The following is a 10,434-nucleotide window of genomic DNA, read 5'->3' as shown; positions in this document are numbered from 1 at the left end:
TCTCTTGCAAAAAGGCAATATCAACGTTCATTTTTTTCAATATAAACCAATACATGTTTATGCTTAATAGGATTTTTCAATCCCTGGACATTAAAAATTGCAAAATTCAAGTTTGACATTTCAATAAATATTCTGCTATAAAATATTACTCCCCTTTCTATTCCTAAATATGCTAAACCCCCCTCTATATAAAAATATTACAAAATCAGAAAAATTATATATAAATTTCCCCACATTAAACTACTAAAAAGTAGTATCTCCCAAAAATCTGGGTGTGGTAAACCCCACTAGTGGCAGACAATTATCAGGTCTCAGTTATCAGGCCCACCCCTCTCCCCAATCAGACTTTCACAAAGTAATTATACAGACAAATTCAACCCAACGATTCCAATCCCAATCATTGTTCCGGGTCTTCAATATCAACAAGATTTTGCATCAATTCAACCTTCTTACCAATCTTTTCATGTTTCACATTCCTTCCATTTCCATTTCCATCTTCCCTCCTATTAGGTGACGATAACGGTGACCTAGCATTTCACCGCAAATCTGGTAACGAATTAGCAAAATTTAATGCATCATCATCATTTTCAAAACATTGAGATTGAAATTTCCCATTAAAATCTTTAAGTACAGCTGGGTAATGAAAGGCAAACTTGTAACACTTTTGCCTTAACACTTTAGCTGAATTAAATTCTCGGCACCTTCTAATAATTTCTTGACTAAAATCTTCATAGAAGAACACTCTGTTATTTTGAACCATCATTGGAGACTGATTTTGCCGTGGCTTCTGCACCGCAACTCGTAGTATCATTTCTCTATCTTGATATTTCAAACAACTAATCAAAACTGCCCTCGGTGGTTGATCTGGAAATGGTTATTTCCTCAATGCTCTATGCGCTCGATCCAACTCCAGACCATCTGGAAAAATTTTCTTGCCCAGTACCTCAGGAATCCATTTCTTAAAAAACTTTACCGGATATGAACCTTCCATATCTTCTGGGAGACCCAGTATTTCAGTAATTACTTCTTCTGAAACTGCCAATCCACAAAAGAATCCTCCACATTTTCCATTTTTTTCCCTATAATGATCCACTTGGTTTTTACATTCAAAAAAAGCTTCTTCGATTTTTTTTTAATGATCCTGTACAGTGTCCACTGTTTTTGTACATCTACTAACATCACTTTTAACTTCAGTCATATCTTTCTGCATAGAGGTCATCGCTCTCATGGAGTAGTGGCGGGTAGGTGAATACCAGCCCTCTCCAGAAAAAAGAAATAATGTGTAGAAAATACAAAGTACAAGAAATACAAAACATAACCAATAAAATATATAGTTGTAGAGAAATTAAAGAAAACCCAAGAAGGAAAAAGTAAAAACAATGGGAAAAAGAAGAAAATACGCTGGAAGAGAAAGGAGAAGGCCTTACCTGCATGAAGAAACAAGGAGCCATCGTGGAGAAGAGAGCCCATTCTCCGATGTTGGTGATGACCCCCCAACCACTGAACTGCAAAAATGGCTCTCTGAGCTAAACAAAGGTAGGCAGTGTGCTTACTAAGGAGAAGGAGTACACAGATGGGAGGAGGGCTCAGTTGAATAGTGGGCAAACACACCACAACCAGCTGAGGGATGCCCGACACCAGGGCTCTCAGCTGGAAGAAGAGGAAAGTGATAGGAAATGGAGTGAAAGGAAAGAAGGACAGCAGGAGGCCCAACAGATGAGTAGCCAAGAAGAAGAGGACCAACACCAAGAAGACAAGCAAGATGAAGCCCAGCAGAGTGAGACAAGCAATTCAGCAGGAAAATCAGAAGAGACAAAGATACAAGGAAGAGAAGAAGAAGAAGAAGAAGAAGAAGAAGAAGAAGACACAAACACAGGTGCAGACACAGAAGAAGAGGAAGAAGAAGACCATGATCTGCACAGAGAAATAGAAGATAAAACAGATGGACTGAATATAGATAATTTTTCTTTTCAAGAACAAATGAGAGCATTAAAAGAATGGTTGACATTAGAATTTAGTGAAATGAAAAGTACAGAAGAAAAAGTGAGTAGATTAGAGCTGGACATGACAGAAATAGGGAAAAGATTAGAAAATGTGGAAGAATGAGAAATGGCTGTAGAAATGGAAGTGAATGACTTAAGAAGAAAATTGGAAGAAAGTGATAAAAAAGTTAAAGAGTCACAAGCTCAGAAAATTGATATGATGGAAAATTATAAAAGGTGAAATAGCATAATGAAAGTGGGCCTGAAGGAAGATGAAGAAGGCACAGATATGAAGGCATTTATAGAAGAATGGATCCCAAAGGTCCTGGAAATGACAGAAATGCAGGAATAAATTGAAATAGAAAGGGCACATAGAACACTAGCCCCGAAATCACAGACACATCAATAACCAAGATCCGTTTTAGTAAAATATTTTGAGATTTACAACAAGAGAAAATGAACCATTGGAATACAAGGTTCAATAATTGTTTTTTACCCAGACATAAATTTGGAACACTTAAAGAAGAGGAAGGAGTGTAGTACAGCAAAAATAGATTCTATGGAATAAAGATTATAAATTTATGTTAAGACATCCAGCTGTGCTTAAAATATTTCTCCCTGTGGAGCAAAACATACTGCTCTCGGATCTGGAGGAAGCACGTGAATTTGCAGAACACCTACAGGACAGAAGGAGAGGTGTAACAAGAATGAAGAATGGCGATAAAATACATATAAAGATGTAAAAATAATATATATGTAAGAACTAAAGAAGGGAAAGAGAAGGAAAGAAAGGAAGTAAGGGGAAAAGAAGAGGGTGAGCTTTGTGATATGTGTAAAAAAAGTCTTTTCTTGGGGATTGGGTGGGAGAGAATAACCATCACTGCAAAATCAGTTGATGCTTGTGAGCGGGTACACAATCCAAATGGAGAGCAGAGTTGTGGTTGCCCGGCAAGGGATAAGGGGCAACACATAGAGGGGGAGGGGACATTTGGGGAAAGGAGAATATTGATTGTGGGAGTGGTTGAAGTATTTTATGTTTTAAATGTGTTGTCATACATTGAGTTTAAAAAGGGAAAACAGAGAGATGAAAATGGGGAAAAGAGGGATTGTGGTGGTGAGGAAGTGGAAATGAGGTGTGAACAGGGTATGAGATGGCCGCGTAGAATTATATGACTATAAATATTGAAATAGAAGAGGAAATAATAGATCCAGCAGGGAGGTATGTAATGATAAAATGTCAGATATATTCAGAATTTTGGAATTTGCTCAATATATATGCACCTAATAAAGAGAATCAAAAGTATATGGAAGATAATTTTTGACGATTTTAGATACGCAAGGAGGGGGATTTTAACCTTAATTTGGAACTAATGTTGGATAAAATTGGACAAAATACTAGCAAAAAGAACAAAGCGGCCAAATGTATGGTTAAATCAATGCAGAAAATGAAACGCATGGATATATGAAGGATGCAGCACCCAAGGGAGAAGGAATACTCATATTATTCAAGTATTTTGGTGTTGGCACATATTCAAGGGAGAGTTAGGAAAACTGAATATAAAGCTAAATTACTATCTGATGATTCACCCCTGTTATTATGAATAGAACTGGAGGACATCCCACCCAGAACATAAAGATGGAGGTTAAACTCCATGCTACTTAAAAGGCAACAATTTAGAGAGTTTATTGAATGCCAAATTAAAATGTACTTTGAAATAATGACGGAATCAGTGAAAGACAAATTTACATTATGGGATGCAATATGAGCCTTCATTAGAGGGCAGATAATAAGTTATGTAACTAAGATGAAAAAGGACTACAATCGGGAAATAGAACAGTTGGAAAGGGAGATAGTAAGTACAGAAAATGAACTCGCAAAAGGGATGATATAACAAAAAGAGAATTGGCGGACAAAAAAAAATACAAAACATTTCAAACGTACAAGGTGGGAAGAATATAATAAAAATAAAGCAAAAGTATTATGAACTAGGATAAAAAACATGCAAAATATTAGCATGGCAACTTAAAAAAGAACAAGCTAAAAGAACTGTATTGGCATCAAGGAAAAAGGACAAACAAATTACATATAATCCAATGGAAATCAATGAAAACTTTCTTACTAAACTATATAAACTAATTGATAATCCAATAGCTAAACATACACTACGTATATGGTTTCAATTCCGGAGATTTTTTGGCCTAAGTCATTTTATCTTGGAAACCCCTATTGTACTAAATTTCTTTTTTCATCCCTCTCTAATTGATCAAGCTTATTTACTCTGGAAAGTTAAAGGTATAACATGCTTTTCGGATTTATTCTTGGATAACTCTTTCATGTCATTTGAACAATTATCCATGAAATATGATTTACCTAGATCTCATTTCTTTCGATATTTGCAGATTAGGAGTTTCTTAGTTTCGACTTTACCCTCTTTTCCCAATCGGGAGACTACGACTGTTTTATAGGATATACTATATTCAAAATTCCCACCAAAAGGTGTGATATCTAAATTATATAATATAATTACAAAAATAAATTCTGGGACTTTTGGAAAGTTTAAAAATAATTGGGAAAGAGAACTCAACCTTCATATTTCCAATGAAAATTGGAATAAAATTCTGCGACTGGTAAACTCCTCTTCTCTATGTGCAAAACATTCACTGATACAGTTTAAAGTTGTTCATAGAGCTCATATGTCTAAAGATAAACTCCATCGTTCTTATTTTCATATCGATCCTATATGTGATAAATGTCAATTGGAAATAGCTTCCCTTACACATATGTTTTGGTCCTGTCCCTCTTTACAGGATTATTGGAAGGAATTTTTTTCCATTATATCTACCGTTTTGAATATTGATTTACAACCACATCCCATTACTGCAATTTTTGGATTACCTATGATAGATTTGACTTATTTATCTCTTCCTGCAGATCGTATGATTGCTTTTCTTACACTAATGGCTAGAAGATCTATACTATTGAATTGGAAAGAGGTTAATCCTCCCACTGTTTTCCAATGGTTTACCCAAACTATACTATGTTTAAATTTATGGAAAATTAGAAACTCTGTCTATGAATCCCCTTCTAAGTTTGAGTTAACCTGGCGATCATTTATTCAATGTTTTCATTTGTGGTGAGTTGATCTGGCTCTGTTTTCTTTTTATGATTATGTATGAGAATTGGGCTGTTAGATGAGATCGGAGTGATCGGCGTGATTTAGCTATATCGGTAGGTTTGTTTTTAAGTTTTTAATTCAGATTTGTTTTTTCTTCCTTTTTGGGGTTTTTTTTTCTCTCTTTTTTTTATATATTTTTATTAATTATATAATTTTTGTTAGAGAAAAGATTATTTTTATGATATATTTTAATTCTGCAATATTATTCTTTAATATCTCTGTATTAATTTGTTATTTACTATGTATTTTTCATATCTCTTTGAACTGTATGTGTTTATAAATTATAAAAATAATAATAAAAAGATTGGAAAAGAAAGGAAATCAATGAAAACTTTAAAGAATTTTGTGAACAATTATACCAAACTGAGAACGAGGTGAAAGATGATAAAATAGAAGAGTTTTTAGCTAAAATTTAATGGCCGAAATTGCAAGATGAAGAACAAAACAAACTAATAAAACCATTTGAAATAGAGGAAGTACAAGATATATTAAAAAAGCTGTCGAACAATAAAACGCCAGGAGAGGATGGGTTCCCAATAGAGTTATTAACTCCTCCTCTCCTGGATGTAATGAACCAGACAGGAGAAACCAGATTCGTGTAAGACAGCAATGATTACAGTAATACCAAATATGGGGAAGGATCCACTAATACCAGCATCATATAGACAAATATCTCTACTTAATTCAGATTATAAGGTAATAGCAAAATTATTAGCAAACAGATTGGCCGACTGTCTACCAAAAATAGTAAAACGAGATCACACTGGATTTTTTAAGAAAAGATGAACAGTGGATAATGCCTGTAAATTTATTAATTTAATTCATGCAGTTCAATGAAATAAGATACCAAGAGTGGCTGTTGCTTTAGACACAGAATAAAGCCTTTGACAGGGTAGAATGGAATTTTTTATTCAAAGTATTACAGAGGTTCAATCTACCAGAAAAATTTAATAATTGGATTAAAGCATTATATAATGGACCATTGGCGAAGGTGACAGTAAATGGATATGTATCGAACCAATTTAAATTAAGTAGCTCAACCAGGCAGGGATGTCCATTATCTCCGCCTTAGCCATTGAACCATTGGCAGAACTGATAAGAACAGACAATAAAATAAAATGGATAAAAATAAAGGAGAAGCAGTATAAAATAAGTTTATTTGCAGATGGCATCATACTATACCTAACAGACTTAGAAATATCAATAAAAGAATTACAAGATCAACACAAATAAAAGTGAAGTGATGCCAATGAGTAATGCGGATTATACAGAATTTAAAAAAGAATCACCATTTAAATGGCAAACACAAGCAATCTGATACCTAGGTATTAGGTTAGATAATAATTTAAACCACTTGTACAAATTAAATTATCAGCCACTAATAAAGAAATTGCAAGAAGACTGAGAACATTGGAAAGAATTAATGCTAACATTGATAGGGAGAGTAAATTGCATTAAAATTAATTTCTTCCCAAGGATGCAATACTTATTTCAATCATTACCAATTCCCTTAACAGAAAGATTCTTTAATGAATTAAAGAGAATAATAAGGACATTTTTATGGAAAGGGGGGAAACCGAGGATAGCGTTAGATAAATTAACAGAGAGGTACAACCAAGGTGGTTTGCAGTTACCAAACTTTAAAAATTATTATAGAGCAGCACAATTAAAGTATTTATCAGATTTTTATCAGACAAGGGAAAACCAGATTGGTCGAAGATAGAGCTAGATAAAATAAGGGAAAAGGTACCAGAACATATATGTTACGTGGGATGAAAAGCTGGTACAATATAAAAGCTCACCTGTACTACATCATTTACTCAATATATGGAAAGGAAAGGAAAAAAATTACCAAATATCAAAATTATTATTGATGCAAAATCAGTTAATCACTTTTAAAATAGCTAACCTTTCCTTTAGAGAATGGGAGAGAAAAGGAATTAAAAGAATAGAAAATTATTTTTGGGAAATAATTTATTTAACATTTGAACAAATAAAGTACAAATATGGAATAACTCAGTACAATGTTTGCATACCATCATCTGAAAGCCTACTTAAAGGATAAATTGGGAAACAGATTGAGATTACCAGAAGGAAGCAGATTTGAATATGTGATTACAGACACAATGATAATTAAAAGATTTATAATGAACATGTACATCAAGCTGCAAGAGAAGGAAAATCATGAAATAAGCTATAAACCGAAACAAAAGTGAGAAAAGGATTTAAACATAAAGATAAAAATTGAAACATGGGAAAATTATGTTCTGGAACTATGAAGAATGTAATAAACACATGGTTACGCATGATACAGTATAATTGGTTACACAGTTTATATATCCCACCCCGAAAATTTAAAAAATGTGATCCAACATTATCAGATATATGTTTTCGCTGTAAGAAGGAAATGGGTACAACAGTACATGCAATTTGGGCATGTGAGAAAATGAAAAAGTTTTGGGAAGATCTAAATCAGATATTAAATAAAATCACTAAAAATAACATACCAAAAAATCCAGAGATCTTTCTTCTAAGTAATATAAGAAGTAAGGAATTAGGCCTCAAACTGGATGAAGCGCAAAATAGAGCTATTATGATAGCCTTAGCAGTAGCAAAAGTGTATAATGTCAAATTGAATATTGGAAGAGAGCCTGAGAATACAGCAATGGTACAAGGAAATGAATAAATATATTCCACTGGAAAAAGTAAAGTAATTTAAAATATAGAGTCACGTTATTTGAACAAATTTGGGAACCATACATGGTACATAACAGAGAGGGCTTGCCTCGGACCTCCACCCTCTAAAATGATAAGAAGACAAAATTATTTGATCTATGTGTAAAGGTAGATGACACATTTTTCTTGTTTATTTTTTATTGTGTGATATCATTGTTTAATGGTTTTATTGTATTGTAAATGTTGAATGTTTATTGGTTTTGGAGGGGGGTGGGAAGGGGGGAGGGAAGGTAGGGGGTGAAATAAAGTGGAGAAAATGGCACTGTGTATATTTAAGAAGGAAATGTTTGTATGTATTTTGGTTGATATGGTCACAGTGTGAAAAATAAAAACATAACACAAAAAAGGGGTAATCTCTTCACACATATTGTTCATTTTAGTTTACACTTCCATAAATCCTTGATTTATCTGAGTAGATAACTGCATTGACATATTTTCCATTTGACAATCAATCCCTTCCAATATTGTAAACACAGAATCCAGTCCAGGTTCCATCACTTCCCCTTGAGGCCTATCTACTTTGGTCCCAGTCTCCATATATTTTTCCTGTGTTGATTCCAATAGCGCTAGGCTCTCCTCCTCTTCTGACACAATAGTTTGGTCTTCCAGTGCGGCTGTGAGTCTGACTTACTGTCGACAGCCTGCCGAACTCGTCAACCCGCCATCTTTCAGGTTCACCCACAGCCCATACCTTCTCTAATAAATTCCAAACTCGCGACGCATGGCTCATGCCCTGCAGAGTCACCGACTGTGCAGGTGCATCCTCCGATGCCACACTACATGCACCTAGACCACCAGTCATTACTATGATCATCACAGGAATGACACCATCTTGTGGATGCGCGATTGGCACCTGTGCAATACTCAGCTGAGCAGGGGTACTTTGAGGCTAGGGAACTCCAGTTGACGTCTCCATGGCTTCAACTTGATAGATATGCCTTAATTCTTCAACACAGTTATCAGATAATTTCTTCTGTAACTGAGTTTTTGATTCTTTCACGTTTGTAGTCATTTCAATCTTCCACTATTGCAAAGTCTGTAAATACTATTTTTAACAACTTTTATAAGTTTTTAAATCGGGTAATATAAGTCTAACTAGGGTAAGGTGGAACTGCATGATTCCCTCTACACCATTTTGCCATCCCCAAAATTTTATATCAATTTTTGAAGCTATTATTTGTATGTGATCCTAAATATTTAATCCCAACATCAGTTCACTGAAATTAAATATATTTTTACATTCTGAATAATCATATTGTACTAATTCCATTACCTCAATTTTATCCAAATTTACTTAGTAAGCAGAAACTCTTCCATAATCTATCACTTGTTTATAAAGACCAGGTAACTGTGGTTGAGTTAAGAATACCAACACATCATCTGCAAATAGACTAATTTTATGCTGAGTTTGATTTACCCTAATACCTTTCAACTGCTGGTCCATTCGAATCATTTCTGCGAAAGGTTCTATATCCAAAGTAAATAAAGCTAGTGATAAGAGGTGTCCTGTCTACTTGACCTAGTCAAATTAAATGATTGTGATATCTGCCATTAGTTATTACTTTGGCTTTAGGACTTTTATAAAGAGCTCTAATCCCATTGACAATATTAAGTCCAAAGTCAAATTTACCTAAAACCTTAAATATAATCTCCATTCTAATCTATCAAAAGATTGTTCTGCGTCCAATGCAGCTACAACCCTTAAATCCTTCTTTTCTTTGTTAAGTGAATTATACTTAATAACCTTACTATTTTTCCAGAAGTTTGTCTATTTTTAAACAAAACCCGTTTGAATTATATTTATTAAATCAGGAAGACAATCATTTGTTCTATTTGCTAATAACTTTGCCACAATTCTATAATCATAATTTAACAATAAAAAAGGTCTATATGAAGCTGGTTTTAATGTGTCACTAACATTTTTTTAAGAATAACCATAATTATCACAGAAGAAAAAAAATTCTGGAAGAACATGTAACCTAAAAGCTTGTTCTATTACCAGTATAAATAACAGAATTATTAAATCTTTAAATTCTTTATAAGATTCCACTGGCAATCCATCCTCTCCAGGAGACTTATTATTTTGTAAACAATTAAGTGCTTCATTAACTTCTTGCTCAGTAAATTGTCTCACCAAATCATCTTTGCCTGTTTCAGTTAATCTAGGTAATGTTATTTGTGACAAATAATAATCATTAGTAGTTTCATCCTGTAATGATTTTGAAATATATAATTTTTCATAAAATTCCATAAAAGTTTCATTTACTCCTTGTGGTTTATAAGTAACCTTCTTATTTTATTGTATTGCATTAATCATTCTTGACGTTTGTCCTGCCTTAAATCAACCAGCCAGAAATTTATGAGACCTTTCACCTACTTCATAATATTTCTGTTTAGATCCAAGAATCATTTTCTCTCTGTAAGTCTACATTGTATTATATTGTAACTTTTTATTAATTAAATGGCTATATTTATCCTCTTCAGGTGATTCTTGAATATCTTTGTACAACTGTTATTTCTTTTCCTAATTTATCTATATC

Source organism: Narcine bancroftii, chromosome 5 (assembly GCF_036971445.1).
Source record: "Narcine bancroftii isolate sNarBan1 chromosome 5, sNarBan1.hap1, whole genome shotgun sequence".
Classification (NCBI taxonomy): Eukaryota; Metazoa; Chordata; class Chondrichthyes; order Torpediniformes; family Narcinidae; genus Narcine; species Narcine bancroftii.
The sequence above is the reverse complement of the archived record's forward strand: the minus strand, read 5'-3'. Positions refer to the sequence as shown.